The 22,714-nt window shown below is 41.9% G+C and overlaps 1 long non-coding RNA gene across 4 annotated transcripts in view; it reads right to left on the minus strand.

The window, feature by feature from the left end:
* Positions 1–12,077: 12,077 nt before the first annotated feature.
* LOC310844103 overlaps positions 12,078–22,714 on the minus strand; it is a 129,877-nt gene continuing 119,240 nt past the window's right edge. For 3 of the 4 annotated variants that reach the window (XR_014563934.1, XR_014563935.1, XR_014563936.1), the window contains exons 4-6: positions 16,997–17,202; positions 16,820–16,888; positions 12,078–12,182 (exon numbers count right to left, since the gene is read on the minus strand). This is a non-coding gene — a long non-coding RNA (uncharacterized lncRNA). The remainder of the gene's footprint in view (positions 12,183–16,819; positions 16,889–16,996; positions 17,203–22,714) is intronic. The other variant, XR_014563933.1, reaches the window with a different exon arrangement.

Raw genomic sequence — 22,714 nt, forward strand, 5'->3', positions numbered from 1 at the left:
TGTAAGAAAACTGTCATTCATTATATCAAATAAAGAAATCATCCTTTCTACATCGAGAAGTACTCGAGTTTGCAATCGTTCTGTGACATCTACAAATTAGGCAACCAATTAGCCTGATAAAAGAGGGAAACGGTATTGAGAAGTCAAATAATGATAGAACACATTGCTTCTTATCTATAACCCCAAGCATGCTTGGATATCATGCTTTTGAATTTATTCCTATCTATTAAGTTGTAAAATGGCAGACCTCAATTACCGTATATGGGAGAAAGTAGAGGGGTCTGCTTAGGGTCATCATTAGAGTAGGGGCTAAAACTGCTTCACAACTTTGCCATTTTTGTCAGGATTCTGCTCGGTTTAGATACCTGGGGATAGCTCCCCTGAGTAAGAGGCCTGGGGCCTTCCAGCAAATCCCAGTACAACTGAGAAGATAGGGAAGAAATTGCAAACGTCCCTGAGAAGCTCTGAAGTACCACTTCTCAGAGATGTCACACCTCAGTTCTTCAAAACCCCTTTGACCACATCCTAAGCACTGGCTTGGTCACCAATTCCTCACATTCACACCCTGGGTCTCAAAAGTGAGGCAGACTACTTCTGGATATGCAGAACTGGTGGAGACAAACAGAAGACTGGCTTAATAAATCTTTCCCCTCACTCCAAAAACACCTTGCATTTCAACAAAAAACAGAATTCTCTCTCCCGCTCTCATGATCGACAAACATGAATTCTAGCATAACTTGATGGCATTCAATGCTAGTAGGCCCATTGAGTTTATAGACATGACTCATTCATTTCAATGGGTTTACTCCGAGTCTAGGAGAAGGAAAACTCTGGTCCTAAATCTCTGCTACCTTGCGCGATATCTCCAGGAGAAGAAAATGCTAAGGAATAAACCATACACAAATCTGGCATGGAGTCCCTAAGATGGTTGGGTGGCATCTTGTATGTCGTCTCCTGGCAACTCCTGTAGCCAACCCAAACATATTGCTCTGCTTTCCTTTGGACCACATCAGTGAAGCCGAGAGTGGGGGTCTTGTTGTGTGGTCAGCCCAGGACCTCCACACACACTGCCCAGTCTTGCCCTCTGGGGGGGTCACTTTGGTGCTGGTAACACAGCAGTTTGACTTCACCCCTGAAAGTGCACTCCATTGTCTCCAGAGACAGACAGATGCGGACAATATTACTTTCATTGGGTTTACTCTGTGTAGAACTTAGCTGAATACAACACAGAGTCAACAGGGCTGTAAGTGATCTTAGTCATATAGGATTGTTCATGCATTTCAACAGAACCTTCCAGAATTTTCTCTTCTTCCAACCCTCCCTCAATGTGAATTACAAAAAGTTCTCAAGAGGCCCTTTGTCTCACAACCAACCTTAGCAAAGGAGAAAAGATGTGCTACTGAATTGTCCTGTACAAAGAAAAGCTGTGGTTCTGTCCTCTACCTTGTGCTCAAAAAATGAAATAAAAAGATATGAGAGAGAGAGAGAGAGAGAGAGAGAGAGAGAGAGAGAGAGAGAGATATGCAATCTAACTAGGGGAGTATTCATGAGGTTTGCAGATTTGGAAGAGCAGTCTTATTAAGAATTTGTTGTTCTAATTGGCTCAGGTAAGGTGCCTGGAGGCTTGCTTGGCCTCCTAGGGATAGAAAAAAACATGACAAAAGGACCTTTAAATAAAGGCTGTCCTGATGGTTTAATTATTTGTTTTAAAAAAGGAAGAATTTAACTGGAGACACAACAGCAATCCCATGGTGGGCATGAACAAGAGGGGAGAATCCAATGGAAACTATTAGCACTGCGAAATTCCTTCCTCCCACCCACTCCTGGCCAACCACTGGCTGCCTCTCCTGAGTCTTACTGGAGACACCAAATGCTGAAGTCATTTCCACATTTTAAAAAAACCCTACTTATTTAGCAACTGCACAGAAGCTTCACAATTCATATTTTCCTTCTGTTATGTACTGAGTTGAATAGGATCCAAACTGCAGCAGTCTGATTGGTCCTAGAACAATAGGATTCAGAATGCAGCAGTCTGATTGGTCCTAGAAGAATGCTGCAGCATCATTGGTTGGCAGGAACCACCCAATCATGCTCCAGATATAAGTGAATCCACAACCTGATTGGCTTACAGTAGAATTCCAGAATTAGCCAATCATGTGCAGCCCATTGTGTAAATAATGTATATAAAGCAGATACTTTGAGGGGACTTTCATTCATTCCTCCTCACCACTATGAGCTGAATAAAGAGCATGAAATCACTTTGCGACTCTGAGTATTTCACCTTCACACTCAGAGCCCTGTACAGTGGAACCTCGGTTTTTGAACATAATCTGTTCCAGAAGTCCATTCGACCTCCAAAACGTTCGAAAACCAAGGATCAAAGGGCTATCAGCAAGTTCAATGGAAGAAAAATGAAAAACACGCCTCGGAAGCCGTTTGACTTCCAAGGCGCATTCGAAAACAGAAGCATTCACTTCTGGGTTTTTGGCGTTCGGCTTCCCAATCATTTGGCAGCTGAGACGTTTGAAAACTGAGGTTTGAATGTACAAACTTCTCCTGTCTATGTAAGAAGATCTTCTTTCTCCCAGTTTTTAGAGCCAGTTTTGCCTGCAAAACAGGAACAGCCTCATGCAACTGCACATTATATTCATGATCTATCCTACGCATTTTTGCCATTTGAGTGATTTCTTTCATTTCTTTCCTGTTCTCCTTAGTTGATATTTAAAAAGAAAGAAACAACATTTTGAAAACTTCTTTGCAGGTTAGATGCTGATTGTCAATGGCAGCTGATTAAGTCTCTAAAACGCATTGCAGTACAACTGAAATGTGCCCACAAATTCCCACCCCCATACACTTCATATCAAATTTGCTTCACAGAATAACAAAACCTTATTTTCTTCTTATGTTTCAAGCCTCTTTGATCCATTGTCAAACTGTGTTGATTCTAATTCTTCATGTAACTGGATCGGCAATCACACTTTCTCATTATGGTTGTATTGATTATCCTTTTCTCATATTTGTATCATCACTTGTTACAATGAATATATTTAAAGAAGCCTATTATTGAAAATTTATCCAGGCAGTTATGACAACCAATATTCTTCTCTGTCTTATTTCATGCAGAAGGAAGGTTCACATTAACTTCTTCACCATAGCTCGTTTTTGTTCATTTTCATAGAATTTGTGGCTTATTGTTGCTGTTATGTAATTAGGAAAAGAACGCTAATTTAAGTTAATTGAGCTCTGGAAATGCTCCAGGATCCTCGAGGAAACTGAAGTTTTGATAGGTGATATTGAACATTTTACTATCTTGATTCTTGTTCACGTACCCCTAAAGGAAACAAACCTGAAATGCCACACTGAAAGCAGATCATTAGACCCGAGTCAAATGACATTTCATACACCCCAATCCACGTACCAAAGCCAAATGGACTAGCAACTGAATCTTAATTCAGCACTGGTGAAAATGTCCCCCACCCTGCTTAAGGGGTAAAAGACTTAGGGGATGCAGAGTAGGCCATATGGCACAGATGCAAATAATTTTGTTCTTCAAAAAGGCAGTGTTGGCCCAAACCAGTTTAACTCCTGAGGTGAAGGGCAAGTTGGTACACCATCCATAGTCCTTGTACAGAAGCTAAGTGGGCTGACAGCTGAATCTGACTTCAGCACTAGCGATGTGACTGTATCCTTCATCACACCAGAGGCAGCAAGTTAGTTTAGGGGCCCCAGGAGACTGTGTGATATACACAACTCTGTCCTCCAACAGATAGTAAAGCCAGAGGAGCTCAAGAGGACCAGCTAGGGGATTGTCTCTGCTGCCTGTCAGTATCTGCATCCTCTGGTGATTCCCCGTTCCTGTCTAATGGTAGGGTTGGCCCTACCAACATCTAACCACTGCTTTGCACCCCATCACCCACTTCACTCTGCCTAATGGTAAGATCATGCCTCATACAATCAGCCTAGCCCATTCGTTTAGAGCAGTGGTGGCCAAACTTGGCCCTGTTAGCTAGGGATGATGGGAGTTATGGTCCAAAAACAGCTGGAGGGCCAAGTTTGGCCACCACTGATTTAGAGCCAAGATGGGGAACCTCCAGCCTGTAGGCCAAACCTGACCTTCCAGGACTTCAAATTTGGCCTGTGAGGCCATTTCCCTCAAACTATGCTCATCTGCCCTACACCTGATGTCATATGTGATGTCAGGTGGGGAAGACATAGAAATGCAGTTGCCAATGAACAATCTGGTGCTTTAGACTGTGTGCTCTTGATTTTGGACTAGCAAGGGAAAGCTGGCTTCCGTAAAGCCAACACCTGCTGGATCAGCTGAGCAAGCAACTTCATTAGAAAGCAGAATTCAGTGTGTTCGCTGTACCTGTGGGGAACTGGCTCATCCAGTCAATGTCTGGCTCTGCTGCCCATCAGCTAAGCAGTAAACCAAAAGCCTCAGGCATAGAGCTCTTTACAATCTCTGCATGGTGCTTTGAAGTCCTTACTTCAGGATGTCAAAGCACCCAATCACTGGCCATCCTTGTGATGTCCAATGATTGACATGTGGGCAGCCTCACCCACTAGTCAAATTCAGCCTGTGAGACTAGGATCTGATAAAGAAGAGAAGAGCTTCTCCACCCTTGAGTTGGAGGCTTTCACATCCTTCATATGTACCATGTTTATCATCGTGAGAGGAAAGTAATCTGAAAATTACCCAGAAGAAGAAGAAGAAGGTTTGGGGAGGGGGAGGGAAGAAATATATTTAGGTTTAAATTGTAAATAATGGAATGACTTTGAAGAGTTTCATTTTAGCCCCATCTGAGTTTTTGTTGTTGTTGTTTAGTCGTTTAGTCGTGTCCGACTCTTCGTGACCCCATGGATCAGAGCACGCCAGGCACTTCTGTCTTCCACTGCCTCCCGCAGTTTGGTCAGACTCATGTTTGTAGCTTCGAAGACACTATCCAACCATCTCGTCCTCTGTCGTCCCCTTCTCCTTGTGCCCTCCATCTTTCCCAACACCAGGGATGTAGACTGATCTTCTCCAATCCTCTGGCCACTGCTGAGTTTTCCAAACTTGCTGGCATATTGAGTGTAGCACCTTAACAGCATCATCTTTTAAAATTTTAAATAGTTCAGCTGGAATACCATCACTTCCACTGGCCTTGTTATTTGCAGTGCTTTCTAAGGCCCATTTGACTTCACTCTCCAGGATGTCTGGCTCAAGGTCAGCAACCCCACTACCTGGGGTGTACGAGACATCCATATATTTCTGGTATAATTCCTCTGTGTATTCTTGCCACCTCTTCTTGATGCCTTCTGCTTCTGTTAGGTCCTTACCACTTTTGTCCTTTATTGTGGTAATCTTTGAACGAAATGTTCTGAGTTTTAGACACTATAAATTCAAATAATCTGATCTAAATTTCAGTGTTTCATACATTTCCACTCACCCGAGAACTAGAAAATATGGATGTGAAATGTCATAAACATATTCCTTGAAATACCAATAGATTAAGAAAAAAGTTTGTGGGAATTCAGAAGTGACCTTGATGATTAGCTGAAGGCTTAACAATATGGTCATCCCAAAAGAGGTAAACTGAAATAATCTCACAGGTTGAAAATATGTTCTTTTCCTTTTTTTATTTAATGTTATGAACCACACTGTAACGGTGTATTATTTTTCTCATTTTCCAAGCATGCGTTCAGATCATTTAATATAATTGTATGTTTTATGTGCACTGAGGTGTTATAAAGCACTAAAAGATGAAGAAAACGGATGGTCTTATTATAGCACAGATCTACAGCACAGCCCAACAATTATTAGGGAAGCTTCTTGTTAGCTCTCTTTTTCCAGCGGTATACATATAAGCAACAATGACAAACAGCAGTGCTTACCTTATTAATACTTCACTACTAATACATCAGCTTTAACTAAGTCTCAGGTGACCTAAAACACTCTCAACTGAAGCAGGGCCTTTGCCTTAACTTGCATGCTTCAACAGTTTTATTATGTTAGCTTTCTTTCGACACACATAATGCACAAATAAACTGATCCGTTGGGTATCTAGGCCCTCGTTGATATTCCACAGATTAACTGAAGTTTTATTCAGAGTGAAATAAAAAAGAAGCTAACAATGGCAGGAATGTACACAAGCTTGTAAATTGCAGCAGTGCTAATCAAATGTGGGTTTAGCAGTTGATCATTTCCTCAAGGCTTAAATGTTATAAATGAATGTTTGATGAAGAACAGCCCTTCTTCCACCCCACCATATCCCGTTTATCTGAGACCAAACTATATTTTAGCCCTATGGAAGATGCTGAGAAATACACAGCCATTTCTAATAACCTGACATTCATAATAATACGATTGCAAACTAAATGGCCTGGGGTGGTGGTTAGGCCATCAGATCTAGCAGCTGATGGTCAGATCTGCCTCCAAAGTAGCTCCATCTGCCCCTTGTTGATCTGAGAATGTTTTGGGTTCACCCTCTGCCAATTCAAAACCAAAACTGACTATACAATCTGGTATCAAGGTCAAATGCACCCCAAGAAAGCTAGTGGAAGTTATTAAATATGACACAATTTGCCGGTAAAAAACAAATGCATTTTCGAGTTTCCTTTTCCCAATAAAACTATATAGTCACAAAAGACCCTTCCATTAGTGCATGTATAACAATACATACAGTGGTACCTCAGGTTATAGACGCCTCAAGTTACAGACTCCACTAACCCAGAAATAGTACCTCGGGTTAAGAACTTTGCTTCAGGATGAGAACAGAAACCGTGCGACAGTGGCACAGCAGCAGCAGCAGGAGGCCCCATTAGCTAATGTGGTGCTTCAGGTTAAGAACAGTTTCAGGTTAAGAACGGACCTCTGGAACAATAGTGCAATAATAATTAATTATAAAATACCAGTCACAACAACCAATTTGATAGACCTTCCAACTATCACATAGCTGCTCTGACTCTACTGCTGTAGCTGTACAGCAACTACATTCCACAACTTCATGGGGTGGAGAGACAAAACTGTTTTATATTACAATGTTGTGCCATTGCACTGATCAAAGAGATGATTCCTTTCCCTTTTCTTGGTGTCAGCAATGGCAGGTCCTACCAATTTTGAGACTGGCTCTTCTGGTGTCTTTGGTAATCTGGTCTAGATCCATCCTACATCAGTTTGATCAACTAGGGCTACAAGAAAGAGACTTTTTAAGGATGTTCAGACTATATTGGATTATTAACCATCCAAAATAAAAATAGAGAGAGAGAATGCCCACCATATTTCTTTGGGAGGGGACGCACCCACCAACATCCACCATTTGATTATCAATGTATATAGGATGTAGAGGTGTTGAGAGAAGTGAATGATTTGTATTGTATGAAAATAGGTGTGTGTGTGTGTTTAACCCAATTGAAACAGCATTTGGTGGGGTCACTTGAACCCCTAGTGCCTTATAAGCACACATCCTGCCCCCATTCATTCCAGAAGGAGAAGAATTAACTCTAAAAGCCGTAAGGGTAAAAACTTGAATTTTTATCTACATTAAGGAAGGATGGGTCCCTAAAACAGCACATAGCAATTAGTCCCTTGTCTAAGTTAAGGGCCATCTGAATCACAGGTTTATGGCAGACTGACATTAAAGCAGTATGGATTCCCCACACCCCAGTTTTGTCGAGGTGTGTTTGACCCCATCTCTCACTACTTGTTGTTAAAATGTTCCTCACACTCTTGCTAATTAAAAAGACGTCATGAGCTGTTTTATCAATTGTAGTCTGGAAAGACTGAATAAAAACTACTCTCTGCCGCATAAGAGGAACTCTGAATGAAAACACATTTGACTGATGCGGGTGGTGCTGTGATCTAAACCACTGAGCCTCTTGGGCTTGCCGATCAGAAGGTCGCGGTTCGAATCCATGCGACGGGGTGAGCTCCTGTTGCTCGGTCCCAGCTCCTGCCAACCTAGCAATTCAAAAGCATGCCCAAAATACAAGTAGATAAATAGGTACCATTCTGGTGGTGTTTCTGTGTGCTGCTCTGGTTTCGCCAGAAGCGGCTTAGTCAATTTGGCCACATGATGTGGAAAAACTGTCTGAGGACAAACATTGGCTCCCTCGGCCAGTAAGGTGAGATGAGCACCACAACCTCAGAGTCATTCGCGACTGGACTTAACTATCAGGGGTCCTTTACCTTTACCTTTCTACCTTTGACTGAAGCCCTCACACCACACAGATTAATGAGATGCAGTCTCTTAAATGCCTTACGGTTGAAGTTTTGCCAATCATAGAGGTTGACTACGTAGGAGGAGGTTAAAATGCTCTAGCTCCTGATTGGCATTTTCAAAAAGCATGGTGGTTTACGAAATACCCAGGTATGCCATCCCTGAGGTGGATGCAGTTTCCACGTCACCTTGCCAGCAACAATGCCTTCTTAGATTTTCATGTTGGGCATGTGTTGTTCTTGCAGCCCAAGTTAAGAATCGGTCGTAAGAGAGAAGATGAAATAAAAAGATGGCAAAGTCACAGGCCACCTTGGATTAACCTTCTGCTTCCCATGCACATGGAAGTTCCTATTCCCTTCTACTTTGTTAATATCTGAGTGCCTGAAGAAGAAAATCAAAGTGGTGTTTTTCCCCTACCAATCCACATCCATACTACCCAGCTAGTAAAAATGTAATAATAAAGATCAAAATTATCATTTTGCTGCTGGGTTTTAGAGCTCTTGATGGATGTGTCTGTTGGAGAACTTGGAGGTGTTGAAGGAGCAGCTGTGGAAAAAGGGGAAATCATCTTCCTAGACCTTTTGTTGCTTTAGGTGCCCTGTCAGGCCTGTGGCCACAATGAAATAGCTTGGTTAATGCAAGATGTTAATAGCCAAGGAAGGAGGTGAGCTTTCCTCACCTGGACAGAAAGTACCAGTGCCGTCTGGCTTTGGGATAATAAATACAGACTTTGTGTTTTTATGTTGCGCACCATCTTGCTATATTTTCTGTGAAAGTGCAGTTTAAAAATTCCAAAATTATAAATAAATAAAGTTCTAAGGCCCTCATCCACAGTAAAGATTTGAAGCATATGATGCTTGTAAGGAAGATGTGTGGCTGTGTTTTCTCCTATTTTCATGGATTTCTTTAATACCCTCCAAGTGCCATGTGTTAATTGAGTTAAAAATTGCCACCTCTCCCTTAATTTTAAATTTCAGCGTTTTCTCGTTTTAGAACGTATGATTAAAATATAAGTGGCAGCCACTGAGGAAAAAAAATGTGGGTTTTAAATAATAATAATAATAATAATAATAATGTCGCTTTAACAAACTCTGTAGTTCTTGCAGTCTTTCACTAAGGTTGCACAAAGACTCTAGTGCTAAACACAAAGAAGCTACACAAAGACGCTGGTAAATACCTTACTTGGAAGAAAATTCCATCAGTTTCCCTCCCTTGCAGCGATTATTTCCTCATTGACAGTGATTTCATAACTCCATAAAGCTATTAATTCAGATTCTGAAGATACTATGAAGTTGTATGGTATGCACCGGGTCTAATCAATTTCTTTCAGACAAAATGGATGTATAGGGCATGTAACTTTTTAAGAATAATAAAAATAAATGGGTCACATCCTTTATTTAGCCCTATAATCAAACACACAGATCCAGCAAAATCAAATTCTTCCCCGTCAGCTGCATTTTTATTTCTCAGGTCTGTATTCACATTGAATGAGGAGGGATTGTTAATCCTCCTTGAAAAGGATGGAATTGCTAATGCAGTTAAGTACTACTTGACATGTTAAGTACTTTCTTTCTGAATGCAGAAATTAAGCAGAATATGATAAAGGGGGTTCTCTTTTTTTCCAGTATGGTGCAAAATCTTCGGAAGAGTTCTCCTTATTTGTAGCCCAGAAATAAAATCTAAATGTTTTTTCATGTTTCCTCCAGAAGTCTGCTGCTTTCTTTGTCTTTTGTTTTATGGCATCATTTTCTGATTGCCGCTTTATCACCACCGTGTACCAGTTCAAACCCTCATTTTATTACGAAAAAAGAAAGAGGCAAATTATTCCTCTACTTAAATGTTTTGAGTTCTTATGTAAAAATCACCAGCCTGTGAACTATAATTCATTCTTAAGTGAAAGAGAAAGTTACCAATGTTTTCCTCAAACCATGCAAAGCCCAGTGTGAATATGGTGTGTTGGAAGAAAGGCAGGAGACCGGGAGACATTCATTGATTAACTAGGACCCATTTACTAATTACAACGTTCTCTGGAGGGAACTGGCTCAAAATTTATAGCTATACAAGCAACACAAGACTGAGCCTGCAAGGCGAAATTTCTGATAGCTGTTGCGCAATGGACTGACAACCTCATTGCACTGTCTGCATTTGAATGTGTAACATATCAGAGTCAGTCACTTCTGGATAAATGTCTGTATATACTAAGCTGCATGCCTAGAAATGGTAATATTCTGTGGCACAACTTGTACTGTTGTAAATATTAAGATTTTTGCTTTTGAAGCATTTCTGGAAATTGATGTATTTATATGGTTCCTCTTCTTCATCCCGCCCCCTTCCCTTTCCTTGTTCTTGTTGTCTGTTGCACAAAAGGAAGAAACTGAGTAAAAACAAAAACATAGGGTGCCTAATTGATCAAATTACATAGGCCTATATAACTCACCATCCTGATTTGTACATTGGCCAGTTAGATGCCTGCCTGAGAAATTAGTGGCTACTACCATATCACGGGTGGTGCTGTGGTCTAAACCACTGAGCCTCTTGGGCTTGCCAATCAAAAGATTGGGGGTTCAAATTCCCTTGATGGAGTGAGCTCCCATTGCTTTGTCCCAGCTCCTGCCAACCTAGCAGTTCGAAAGCATACCAGTGCAAGTAGATAAATAGGTACCGCTCCAGCAGGAAGGTAAACTGTGTTTCCGTGTGCTGCTCTGGTGTCGGTGTTCCGTTGCGCCAGAAGCGGCTTATTCGTGCTGGCCACATGGCCTGGAAAAACTATCTACAGAGCGGACAAATGCCAGCTCCCTCGGCCTGTAAAGTGAGATGAGCTCCACAACTCCAGAGTCATTCAGAACTGGACTTAACTGTTAGGGGTCCCTTTATCTTTACCATATCTTGGGGTAGTAAGTTCTGAAAATTGTTGATGCACTGCTTAGAGAAGTGTTTTATCCATACTGAATCTTCTGCCATTTAGATCCATTAGAAGGTGCACACAATTTGGTGCACACACCGCGTGCCTCTCATCTTCCATTCTACATCACTGTTGTGCCCCCCCCCCCCGTGCTGCCCTCTCAGCTTGGCATCCAGTGGGGCAAACTAAATCCGCCTCTGTTTAGAGATTTGTGGGCAGGGCTGGAGAAACCAACTTAAGTCCATTCCAAGTCAGGTTCAAGTACTCAATCACAGTTCTGTTCTATTCTGCCCTGTTTTTTTGCGGACTTTCTGAAAGGACACACACACAACAAAAACATTGTTATTAGTACACATTTTTGTACATGTTCCTCCCATAAAACACACATTTTTCAATGTCATTTTTCTGTAAAATGCCTACATTTCACATGTAAAATACATATTTTTTCTTTTGTGGACCCAAAGTGCACAAATTCAGAGAAGTGTGTGATCTGACTGATAGCTGCATTCTGATTCACCAGCATAAATTTTGAATTGGGTTGGTGTGCTACACAAAGGGGAACAAATAGAACCCCCTTCCAACCCTACTTGTAGGAAACGGAGGAGGGAGGGAATAATAATAATTGGTCCTTTCAACAACTCACATTGAATTCTTGTAATTCTCTAAAAAGTATAAATTTGGAAGCAAAGCATGGGTGGCTTGCACGTCTCTGCCAGGAACATATCAACTAGACCCACAGATCATTAGCACCCTATGTTTGTGGGCCAAAATGGAACACTAATAGCACGATCTTACGTGGCAGTAAGTCCCATTTAGTTCAATGGATTTACTCACAAGGAATTTACTCACACTCCAAAGGATTTCAGCCTTAGACAGCTCAGTACTTTGTGGCACATTTTCTGCCAAAGCCACAGCAGAATATAAGCATCTAAGTGTTATCTGCATCATCCTTAATTTGAACTCATGTTACTCACCACTTAAAATATGAATGCTTAGGCTGATGAAAATTCTTAAAGTAATCCTGCTTCACTGCACTTAAGAAGTTTTGCTGTTCAAAATAGTAATTCAAATGAAAATTGCTGGAAAGGAAAAATTAATGTTAATGTCCTGAAGATCACCGAGTACTTTGTGTTGACGTGGCATGGAAAATATTTGGCTTCAGAAAAGCTTTGCACTGGTGTGCATTTTTTCTGTACTCTGAAAAGCTGCTAGTCAAGTGTGTTGATAACACAAAGACGGTTGTCACAGGCTGGTTTACCACACCTCTCAATTACTTGGATGTAAATCTCACGGCTCCGTAAATAAAACGTTTAAAAGACAAAAGTGACATTCGCTTTAATAGAAACTTTCTGCAGACAGGCTTGAAGTGGCAGTTTTATCTGTATCATAATATTTAAAATATTGCACATGTATGATGCGCACATAATACACATTGATGATGATGTACATATGCAGTGTTGTATTGCCTCAAAATCAGCAGCTGAAGTACTCCATGGAGATAGACTTTCTGATAACCACACCACTCAGAGGTGGGACTTGTATTCCAAAGGTTCTTTTAGATATAAAAATGAAGTTCAATAAAAAACCAAGAGATAATGCCCAGATCTAATTACCAACTATCTAAGTGAGGCAATGGTACTTTAAAAGAAACCTAATTCTACAAACATGGGTTGGCAACTGGGATTTTTAACAACTTAACCTTTGTACTGCAGCTAAAGGCAGATGTGAAGCTCCTAAATAATGCCAGCCATAAGATGAATAATTTAATACAATTTAGCATAATGTTAAAAAACAACAATTAAAAGCCATGGGCAAAGTTCCTGGCCTTCCTGAAGCTTTAAGAACGATGTACACTTTGTAGCAAGAAATGTAAAAGCATAATCACATAAAGGCTTGCCTTTTACAAATTTCTTAACCTATTTCTGTGTTCGTTCTCAGTGGAACTACTGTGAATAAATAGGCAACTTCTGCCTTGATCCAGTACAGGTGATCCATGTGTGGGGAGATCTTCTGGTGAAACATTGCATGCACAGAATGGTGTGACATGTGTCATTCTTATACCCTCCAACATGTTGCTGTGGAAAACCAGGATGGTCATGAAAATATATATAAAGTGGTAGATTCATGTGAAGTTTTTCCTCATCTGTAACTGGCAGGTATACCCTGTATATACATGGGCAGGTGTTTGTGTGCTCTTGTTTTCAGAAATGCCCTCCAAGACATGACTCCTCATGGAGAAGGATTCAGCATAGCTTTCCTCCTATCATGTGATACAACAGGCTTTTATGGGAAGATTAAGTTTTAACTCCCAACATTTACTGCTCCCCCATACATAAACGTGATATTAAAATAATTTAGTCCAGAAAAGGCTTTACCACTTAATTCTGCTGTTTGAACAAACTGATCCCAAGACCAGCTGCAGACTATGATCAAGAATAATGTTTCATTTCCCATTCTTTGCCACTGCTGCATATTTTATTTATCCCACTGTGATACACATTATTATTTAAGTTGCAAAAGACAGTTTTCATTATATTAATATGATGCCTTTAGTGGTAAAATAATATTTCTCCTAACCTGAGATCACTGACATCTATCTAGCTATCTCTATCATCTATCTATCTATCATCTATATCTGTAAACAAGTTTCTCCCACAACAAAAACTGGAAGTTTAAGAGTTACTGTTATATAACTTTCTCCTGCAAGGTTCTTCCAGGACAGCAAAGCCCTTCCAGAACATCACGATTCATTCCTTTATTTTTCACCATTAGCTGAAATAAAACTGAATGCCCCTACCCCGCTAAATAAATTAGAGTCTTATGAAATATAAAAAGCACTAGGAGCCAGAGACCTGAACTAAATGTATCAACCAGAATTAGAAAATGACCCCTAATCCTGAATATGACATCGTTCCTACCCCCCTCCCAACCCCACAAACAAGCAAGCAAACCTATCAGCACCCTTTACATCCCAGTCATCACAGCACTTGGAACAGTGTCCGAGAGGTTGTTAACATTAGGTTTTCTGATAACAAACTGATGGGCTCATCAGCAAAGGGTTGCACACCTGCTTGGCTATTGCTAGTCATTAATAGTGGACTGGGATGCTATGAATATTTGTGATTTTCTGTTCCCAAAGCAAAAACTACACACTCACTGTTGTGAATAAAGAATTCATAGAAGCAGCAAGTTTGCAAATTGCTTCATTGTATTCGCAAGCAAAAAACAGCTCATGGGCAATAGCCTAGTATGGCAACTGTCATTCTTTCATTTCATTGACCTTCCTTCCAAAGAGGTCAAGGTACATACATAGTTTTTGCTCCATGCCTACATTCCTCTAATCCTCACAAGAAATAACCCTGTGTGGTAGGCTGAGAAACAGAATACACCCAGGCCAAGGTCCCTCAGGAAGCATCATATTTTGACACATTTGCCGACAGAGTTTAGGGCTTGCCGATCAGAAGGTCAGCGGTTTGAATCCCCGTGACAGGGTGAGCTCCTGTTGCTCGGTCCCTGCTCCTGCCAACTAGCAGTTCGAAAGCATGCCAAAATTGGAAGTAGATCAATAGGTACCTCTCCGGCGGGAAGGTAAATGGCGTTTCTGTGTGCTGCTCCGGTTCGCCAGAAGTGATTTAGTCATGCTGGCCACATGACCCGGAAGCTGTATGCCGGCTCCCTTGGCCAGTAAAGTGAGATGAGTGCCGCAACCTCAGAGTCGTCCGCGACTGGACCTAATGGTCAGGGGTCCCTTTACCCTTACCTTTTACTTTTAACTATGGATCTCTACGATGAGTCTTATAATGAAAAAAAGGGGGTGTCCTAGAAAAAGAGGACGTATGGCAACTCTCCCCAGGCCTAGTCCAGCACTCTAACCATTAAATTGGGAACCCAATGTGAGCGGTGGAAAGCAGGAACTGTATACAAGGACTAAGCAATGGCAGCAGCTCTCCAGTTTTCAGAAGGGACATTCCAATCCCCTGGGGAGTGAACCTTGGACCTTCAGCATGCAAAACAGGTCCTCTCCCGCTGAGCCATGGCCCTTCCCCTAAAGTGGCAGGAGCTAACAGATAATGCACATGGAGTTTATGCACATGCTCTAAAATCATCTGTGTAGAGCTGCCCAGTGGACAGACGCAGACACATACGGAGGATATAAGCCAGTCATCGCTGCTCATACATTGACAGTGATTCTTGAGAGTGTGATAGCGCAGCTTGTGTGAATGACTGCTGTGAAGCAGCATCTGCCAATGTCGTTATAACAGCTCATATATTACTCCCCCCACACTTCTGTGCCTAACAGGCCACTGTAAACGGAGGGGTGGTTTTTTTTATATATAGATGGCATGAACTGGCCCATGAGCAACAGCAATTTCCTTGATTGTCGCAGCAATTTTTTCCTGCTGCTTCAATCACAGAAATATTGTTGATTAATATGTCCATTGGAGCATTCTGTTTCAACATCTAGCTACTTCTATAAAATATTATAGATATATATGTTCCATTTGGCGATTGGTCAGTGGACCAGCCAACCCTAAAGAGTTAAAACATGCAATATGGGGGCAGCCCCACAGAATTTGGAAGTGAAGAGTCCTTGGGGAAGTCACATCTTTTAGGGAGTGGGAATTGTGCTTTCCTTGTTCTTGTGCTGTGATCCTTAAATATGGAGATAAGGATGGGTGAAGCTGTCATCTCACGTTTGGTCCTCCACTATATTCACAACACATTGCACTTAAAAAAAAAATCCACATGAAAAGCCAACAACTTTATAGAGTGAATTTCTCCTAATACAAACTTCTGAATGTGCAAACTTAATTTCTCCACCAACCCTGTATGGAGATGTTGATATTTCATTCCCTATGGATATGGTACCCAACATTTGAATGTGTGATGTATTTTTTAATCTTATTTATAACATCCCCTTCCAAGCCAACTTCAGCCCCCCATCACAATTGTACAATTTGCTTAGAGGCCTCATTCCATGCCCAGTAAGTGCAAGATGCCTTTGCCCAGCAGTGCTGTGGCCCACAGGTTGCAGTAAAATACTGGACAAAGTTTTGCCCAGTGTCTTGCCTGTGTGCTGGGCTCATGGGAGAAAGCTGTCTCACAAGCCCTGGCAAAGAGGAGGGGAAAAACTTCCCCTGCAGCTTAGGACCACTTGGACTTGAAAGCTTTCCACCCACCCTCGGGTTAGAGCCTTCACTGAGCAATTCTGGGTCACTGGTTAACAACAGGGCTGTTAAGAATTGGTTTTCCCCTCTCAACCTGATAGACACTTGGTTGGGTTTCCCCCCCACCTTTCCCTCAGTGAAATTATGGCCTTGCTAAGAACATTGTATGGGGGCATAATGGCATTGGGAAGGATCAACATAGTATAGGGGACCCCTTGTAAGAGGTCAGAGGGCAATATTGACCATGACACCTCCAAACTTGGGTTGGGGTATCTGTCTGGTTGGAATCTGCACCGTGGTCACCCAGTGACAACTTGCTTGCTTGGCTTGAACCACAGCACGGTTCAGCATTGGCCAACTCCCATGAAACAGGTTTGGGGCAGTTCAAACCCAATGGATCCACTTGGGACTTCTGAAATGATGAACTGAACCTGGCCCTAATGCCATGCTAACCCTTACCCTGCCTGCTGCTGTCAATAAAGACTTGGCTTGATTTTATCCCACCACCATTGTACAATCTGGTTATTTTGCTGCTCTCATGTTCCTACCTGGGCAACTGCTTCCTAGAAGTGATCTGCAACTTTCTTCATATATGTGAGCATTCAGAAAGGCTGCGACTGTATATAATGAATTGTGTCAAAAGAAATTCATTTTGTAACTAGGTTCTCCCCCCCCCCCGCCCCCGGACAAATATATAGTCAAATAGCTTAGTGAACTTAACTTACGCTTTTCACAATGCCTTGATTTTTTGGCTGCAGGATTTTAGTGCAGAATCCATGTGCTTAGAGCATGAAGTGGGTAGAAGTGGCTTAAGTGGACCAACAGCTTTTTTTATTTCTCATCCATCATGTTTTCTTCCCGTGCCATATCTTCCTGTGTAGTGTCCAGGATATTCTTGAAGATGTGAGCTAACAAGCCTTCATTACTTTCCCTAAGGAGATTATAGTAAAAGCTAATAGATATAATTGTCAGGAAGCCTTCCCTGATATTAATACTACCTGTTACCTTTATGTAATTCATCCTATTACCCTTCATTATTAGCCCTCTTTCAGTCTCCTACATAAGCTCCAAGATTTTGTACGTTTTTGTCGTGCACATGTGTCACAGGTAGTTAAGTTGCCTCTACTGCAGTACTTTTTGAAAGCTTGCACACATCTTGGCATGGATCAGACCTTTGTGTTCGTATCAGATGAAGATTAAGTTGGTGCTGAAATGACTGGGGCAGGTCCTGCTCACAGAAAACTCTCTCTCTCTCTCTCTCTCTCTCTCTCTCTCTCTGTGTGTGTGTGTGTGTGTGTGTGTGTGTGTGTAAGAGATTCACAGAGTTTGATCCACAGCACAGATGGCAATGGCCTCTCTGAGGATTTTTTTTTTTTTTTTTTTTTTTTTTTTGCAATTCTTATCAAGACTCTTTGGACTTTCCTCAAAATCCCTATAGGTGGTTTCCCCAGAGAAGCCATTGCAAATTCTTCTTGACTTTCACCTTAGGTGAAAATTTGCAGCAGTGACAATATGTCCTTATTACATTTTAGCCATAGGCTACTATAGCAAGAAATAACTGGTGCATCACCCCTAGGTAGCTTGAAGCCAACCTATAAGCTAGACAGTTCCTAGAGGCAACCAGATGCTTTTACCAGGGGATAACTCTAGCCCACTTGTAGCACAAAATGGGGACACAGATCTCTGTGACAATCTGGAGAAATGACATCATGTTTAACTGCTATTGATATCAGTGGATCAATTTATGTCAAACCTTGTATTACACATCCACCATTTGAGGGGACCAAAATGTCTTTGAGAACATCTGCATTGTTCATTGCCCTGTTCCCCTTGATCTGTTATTGCTTAAGCCATTCTAAAAAGCTGCACTTTTTTAAAGCTGCACAAGCTACTTTGCTGCCTTAAATGGAGTCCAAATTGCCCTCTTCCTAGCTACAGCCAAAGCCTTGCTCTGTCACTCAGATATTGATTCCTTCAATATCTGCCTTCCCACGGTGCTTCCTTAAGTATATCCCCTTCACCTTCCTGTTTGTGGCAGGGCTCATGGTCCTGTGATCACGTGGGAGCTTCAACCAAAACAGAGGTAGGCAATCTAAGGCCCAGGAGCCGGATGCGGCCCAATCGCCTTCTCAATCCTGCCTGCAGACGGTCCGGGAATCAGCATGTTTTTACATGAGTAGAATGTGTCCTTTTATTTAAAATGCATCTCTGGGTTATTTGTGGGGCATAGGAATTGGTTCATTCCTCTCTCCCTCCAAATATAGTCTGGCCCACCACATAGTCTGAGGGACGGTGGACCAGCCCATGGCTGAAAAAGTTTGCTGACCCCTGAACTAAAATGTTGGCAGTGAGGAGTGCTGCTGTTCAGGGTTTCAGCCAGACACCCATGCATTCCATTGTCTGCATGCACTCAGTCCTCATCTGCTGATATAGGGTACAGTGGACGCTCAGTTTGCGAACGTGATCCATGCGGGAGGCATGTTTGCAACCCGCAGCATTCGCAACCCGCAGTGCCACATCTGCGCATGCGCAGGTTGCAATTCAGTGCTTCTACACGTGTACAAAGCACAATTTAGTGCTTCTGCGCATGCACGACCACCGAAACCTGGAAGTAACCCGTTCTGGTACTTCCGGGTTTTGGCGCGTCCGTAACCCGAAAAAACGCAACATGAAGCATCTCTAACACGAGTTTTGACTGTACTCCCTTCTTGAAAGGGAGGGGTGATTGTCTGTATTTCTGCAAACTTTGACGTTCCCCTGATACCTCCCTCTTCTGCATGGATGCAGCTGTTTTAGCTTTGCAAGAATCAGAACACAGGTAATTAGTTCTCTCTGGATGCCATTTCAGCCCCACATTGCCAGTGTCACAGAGGGCAAATGGGGCCTATTGCATTACCTTCACTTAGAATGGAGGAAGAGAGTGAGAAATACCCCTGTTGCTAAGGCAACCAGACCAATGCCCCCTCCCTGTGGTTGTTTCATTTCCACCTTTGCTGTCACAGTTGTCACACAGTGCAGCAAAGCAGGAAGCAATAGCCCAGTTGTTTTGGCAAAGCAGGGACCTGGCCTCCTCATACCTGTTCAAATCAAAGCCTGTCCCCACAGAATGCTTGTTTGAATACTTCTATATCCTTAGGAACTCTCCCTCCAAATTATCTGAAAGAGGTGCTTTTCTCAGGGGACAAAACCGTTTATAAAATGCACAAACCTTTTCATTTCAGCCATAACTGCAACGGACTTTTGCCCCATTGATTTAAATGGAAATTAAGAAAGATTAAAATTCTCCAGATTGGAGCCAAAGGTATTATACTATAAGGTTAAAAACAAAACGTTTGTAAAAGTCTGATTTTCCAATTAAGATACCTCAAGAACGACCATATTTAAAATGGGTCAACATCGGAGGTGGGCAAACTATATTTCAGATATGAAATAAAAGAAATACTTTGACTGGGAAGCACTCAAGTACGAAATGCAAATGTATTTTACATAAATCCCTAGTGAATTTTCAGAGTAAAATATGTTAATTCAATAATGTCTTTCGGTAATACTGGAACAACTTGTAAATGTGTGATTTAAATCATGGTACTTAACAGTTACAGAATGGCATATTTATTTTTAAAAAAAATTAGTTGTGGGGAAAAGAAGCACCTTACAGAAACCACCCAGTGTCTGAATGTGACCATTTCATAAATAAAATGGTACCAAACCATCATTTTAGCTGATAAATCAGTGGGATATGAAAAGCTACTTTTTACGTGTGGAAGTAAGGAATTGGAATTGTGCCCTGACTGCTCATACAGGGCTGATCTGAATACTGTTTCCACTATCTTGAATGGTGAGAAAAACTGCTTATGGTCCCATTAACCCCATCTTTTGAACATACACCTAACTTCCTACAGCAATGTTTTCCCACTAGCTTTTTCCTGTGTTTAAAGCACTCCACTGGCATTAGCCCATTAAACCTTACAACTCTGTAAGGTCTGATAGTATTATTACCCTTATGCATCAGATGGGTGGCTGAGAGAGAGCAGCAGGGCCGTTCACGGCTGCAGTAAAATTCAAACCAAATGATTTCTTGGCCCACGTCCCATACTCTTAAAACCAGTGGCAGATTGTGGGGTAGGGTCAGGGTGGCAGCTCTCACCTGACCTCTCGGATTCTGAGTCGCTGCTTCTTGAAGAGAGGGGGAAGCATGAGGCAGCAGGGAGGTTGTCAGGGAGGAAACACACCAGCGGAGCCAATCTGGTGCTCTTTCCACTGAGCGGGTACCACCCTGCCACTGTGCCCCTCCCCTCGCCTTCCCACTAGGCAGCAGGGTATCTCCAAGGAGGGGGGTAATTGGGATGGTGGCGTGCGCAGAAATGAGCTTACCGTTTCCTCCCCTGCCATAATCCCAGGGAAAAAAAATAACTTTATCGGTGATTGACTCGAGAAGGCAAGTTCACGTAAGCTTCATAGGTATTATTTCTCTATTTCTTTATAGCTTGTATTTGGCCTGGATTTTCTATCCTCTACAAAACTTGCAGTTTATTTGGAGGAGACAGTTTTCCCATTCCTAGCTTATGCTACGTAAGATAAAATTAATCTTAGCTACTTGGAATGGACAATCCTTTAAGATAAATGCCAACAACTTGCTCTCTGGGAAGTAAGCTTTCTCTCTCTCTCTCTCTCTCCTCCCCCCACCACCCCTCCTCTCTGGTTGAAATTCAGTCTCTTAGGCTTGTTGACCATGAGAGGCTGATTTATATTGCTATGTTAGAATGATTTGTGCTGCGGTTTATTCCAGACAAAAGTAACAGCAACAAAAGGACAGCATGCTTGCAATATGCAGCAGATATATATCCTTGAAGCAGAGATGACAGTAGTCAGTCTTGAAGAAATCCAGCGGTTCCAGCTAAAGCAATACATCTGTAGCTCAACAAGAAATAACATCACACGAGCCTCCCCCCTCTATGCACTAAAAGATGGTGGGCTGGTCTTGGCACGAGGTTGCTGCCTGCAGTTCTGAACAAACCAGAGCATCCGTTAAAAACCCAACAGAAGAAAGCCAGGTAGAATTCAAGTCTTTGTGAAGCTAGTAAAGATTAGTTTAATTGCCAACAAATATATTTTGGCTGCTGCAACAGCAGATGTGGAAAATGGCTGGCCAGAGACGCATGCAAAATTGTTGGTGGAGTGGGGAGCATTAAGTTATTTCTCTAGAGCGGGACAGGGCTCTGGGGCCACCAGCCAGGAAAGGTATCTGATGGTTGGGACATGTGAAGTGCAGGATTAGGAGAATTTGTTCTGGAACCACCAACGTGATAGATGCCCATAACTCAGGTTTGTGAGGTGGGGGGCGGGATAGGAAGCAGGCAGAGGTATAATTTCAAGGGACGAGCTTGGCGTCCTGCAGTTCTACCTTCTGAAATTCTGCCTTTTAATCTTGACATTTGAGGATTTACCAGAGCAAGATTCAAAGAGCCCTCAAACTATACAGTCCTTGCTAATTCTGTAGTGCTCTGATACAACTCATCCCTACAAAAGGGAAGGGAATGCCTGGACAGCAGCCTATTCTATAGGAGAAATTATGTGTAACAAACATTGTAGAAGTTAAAAGGAAGTTGGCATAAATGGCATTTATGCTTTGGATAAACATATGAGAGAGATGAGTTGCCAATCTACCCTGGTGTACTTTGCATTACTGAATTTACATAGAAGTTGAGGAGGTCACACAAACAGACACACACACACATATTGAAGTGTGAGCAAGCAAAGAAAAATGTTTTAAATCTATGTGCATGCAAATAAGTCCCATCTGGTGGTGGGCAAAAAACTGCATATTGCTTGTTTTTTTGTTTGTTTCTTTGTTTTGAAAATATGTAATGAAACAAATGTTTTTTATTGTTGTTAACAAATTCTCTAATAAATTTTAATCATTGTCCTCATGCAACAAACTTAAGTAGGGCTTATTACTGAAAAGATACTGACATATCTTTTTTACCCAGGTGCAGCAGACACCATAAACACACATCTGTGGTGACCAGTTTTAAATTTAGAAATTGCCCATCTCCATTTTGGGATATCGGTGATGATAGACTGTTCTATATCATTAGTAGATTCCTTAGCCTTTTGGTAAGATTGCAAATCTCCTTTCCATCTGCTGGCCTAATCCTGAGTTGTCAGACTTCCCAAGTTCCTCGGCAGCCACCTGAAAGAGATGTCAAGCATAAATCCTCTTCTTTCTGGTGTACCTGTATATTCAAATTTCCCTTAATTAGAATGAATAATGGAAAAGCAAATTAGCAAAAGCTTTCATAAGTGGCTGATTGGATTTTCATAAGCCCTGCCTCTTTCAGTCCTGGGAGGTATTTATTGCATCAGAGGCTATAGAGGTGAGCAGCCATTTATTCCATCTCATGGGCAGGAGGAGGAAATTTTTACTTTGGTACCACTTCCTATTC

Source organism: Podarcis gaigeae, assembly GCF_964106915.1.
Source record: "Podarcis gaigeae genome assembly, chromosome: 4".
NCBI classification, from domain to species: domain Eukaryota; kingdom Metazoa; phylum Chordata; class Lepidosauria; order Squamata; family Lacertidae; genus Podarcis; species Podarcis gaigeae.